This window comes from Cynoglossus semilaevis, chromosome 13 (genome assembly GCF_000523025.1).
Source record: "Cynoglossus semilaevis isolate Cse_v1.0 chromosome 13, Cse_v1.0, whole genome shotgun sequence".
NCBI lineage: Eukaryota > Metazoa > Chordata > Actinopteri > Pleuronectiformes > Cynoglossidae > Cynoglossus > Cynoglossus semilaevis.
In genome coordinates this window covers 21,275,832-21,278,134 of record NC_024319.1, presented here as the reverse complement: position 1 = coordinate 21,278,134, position 2,303 = coordinate 21,275,832, and the positions used below count along the sequence as shown (strand labels likewise).

Below are 2,303 nucleotides of genomic sequence, written 5' to 3'. Positions count from 1 at the left end.
GACGGTACCGGAGGAGGGCCGCGCCGCCGCCGGCCCCCGGGCCTTAGTTTGCTAAAATAGATGGGGTCTCTTGTGGCTTGGTGGTTAAGGAAGAAGACTTGGGTCTGGAAGGTTTCATGTTCGAGTCCACCAGCTGCCAAGTTACCACTGAGGTTCACTGAGCATGGCACCGTGCCCACGGTTGACTTCAGTGATAGAGTGTTCACTGAGCATGGCACCGTGCCCACAGTTGACTTCAGTGATAGGTTAAAAGCAGAGGTCACACTTCATTGTGTGCCGTAGTGTGCCGTGTCACAATGATAAGTAGTTCACTTTCACTCCCATCAGTGTACCATGGGGTATCTCATTACCTCATTACCTGTACCTGGAAACAGCACATGTTCTGTGTGGTTTCACTTGTAAAAATGTTTGGGGGGTTTTGTAACCTTGTAGCCAACACATTTTGTTTCATTATCTTGTACAGCTGAGGCATAAAAGAGAATGTTTTTATTCATAGACTCAATTTGTGATGAAGCAGGAAATAATGACACGAATAACAAACTCATTTGTTCTGATCCCCATTCAGGGAAGACGCCAGTGAGTCGTCCTGCGTCAGTGATTTCCATGTTCACCTCCTGGGGTCAATTGGAGCTAGTTTCTGTGGCGCAGGGTATTGATTGAGGTTTTAGTGGTTAATTCACTGCAGTCATTTTCACAGCAGCGCTACAACTTTACACTCTCTCTGTGACTGTGAGCGAACATGAACAAATTAACACAATCGGCTCTGGTTGGGAGACAACAGGAACTAGTGCCAAATTGTTAGTTTATCTTGGTACAATTCTTTCTTGCCATCACTGAGCCTTCACAGGACATGATGTTGGTTGTGATAAGGCCACACTGTCATCATCTGTCTCCTCCTGCTTCCCTGAAATGTCTAGATCTTATATTCGGCAGAGACTGATTCCCAAATGTTTTCTTTGGTGCATGAGTTTTATTTATTTATGATCGTGAGCTTTAGTGGTTTTAAACTTCTGCGTGGAATGATCAACTGTCTGTATGAGTCACAGATACATTATAGTTCTGAATACTAACCATGAAGGCTTGAAGGTCAGCACATTCAGCAGCCTCTTCCATTTCTGCTCTAGTTAACCATGTCGTCCAGTTCTATACTTATTAGTATAAATCTCCCTGAAACCTTTACGCTGATTTGTACCATAATGACTAAAAACAACGTTTAAAAAAAGCTTATGTAATTCAAGGACATTAATGACAGAAACACAGCTAAGAAAGTACCCAAAAATAAAAGCCAGACAGTAAATGAACAAAAATAAAAAAAATAACTCAATATTGGAAAAACCAATAAACCAAGATTATCTATCAATCTCACTCTGGGTCAAGAAGCAAAAGTGGTTTTAAAGCAAGATTTAAGGACTGCAGCTGAAAGGCCAGTCTGACGAACAAAGATTAAGAAGTCCTTTATTTCCAAAGGGAGTTGCTTTTGAAACGTTGATAGAAACAAAATCATTTTGTCTGCTTCCTTGATTAAACAAGGAAGGTATAAGGGAGCAGCAGGGCAGACAAAACAAATAAAATAAGATCCTAAAACAAACAGTGAGCCAATGAAGAGAGTCTAAAACCAAGGTGCTATGTTACATTAAGAAACATTGTTTTTAAATGAACATACTATAGTTATACCCATTTTCTTAGGGCCAGACCTACTGTTAGGACTGCTGCTGGTGTGATATGTAGTAGCATCATTAGTCTGACACTGACACTGTCTCAATATTGTTGGCTATGTTGTAGGTTCGTAGGTAAACAAGTAAACGTCAGAGCGTAACCACCACAAGATGGTTCACTAATTGCTAAGAGTTAGCGGTCCAAATAAACATTCAAGAAAAAATTTGAATGCTAAGGTGAAAAAAAAATGAAACAAATAAATAATAATAATTAATAATAATAATTTACCCACTCAGTATTACACCATGGCCTGTTTAGGTGTACACAATCCATACATACTGGCAGGAACTGAAGAAAGACTCTTACATTTAGGTGTACACAATCCATACATACTGAACTGAAGGAAGACTCTTACGTTACAAAGATGTTCGGCAAGACTGAGTTTCTGCCACCTAGTGGAAGAGCATTTCATTGTTGCTGCCTGTCACTCCCAGATGGAGGAGCAAACAAAACAATGATGTGCTGTGAATAAATAGGTTTCCGTCAAATCAATAATTTCCCGCAGCACCTCTGATGAACTCTCACGGCCCGCTGGTGGGCCACGCCGCAGTGTTTGGGGGTGGCTGCCACGCCGCAGCACTCTCCGC

At 41.4% G+C, this 2,303-nt stretch overlaps 1 protein-coding gene across 3 annotated transcripts in view; it reads right to left on the bottom strand.

Annotated features, from left to right (window-relative positions):
* Positions 1–2,303, bottom strand: part of LOC103388989 (diacylglycerol kinase beta-like) — a 27,091-nt gene that overhangs the window by 14,570 nt on the left and 10,218 nt on the right. The gene's annotated exons all lie outside the window — the stretch shown is intronic.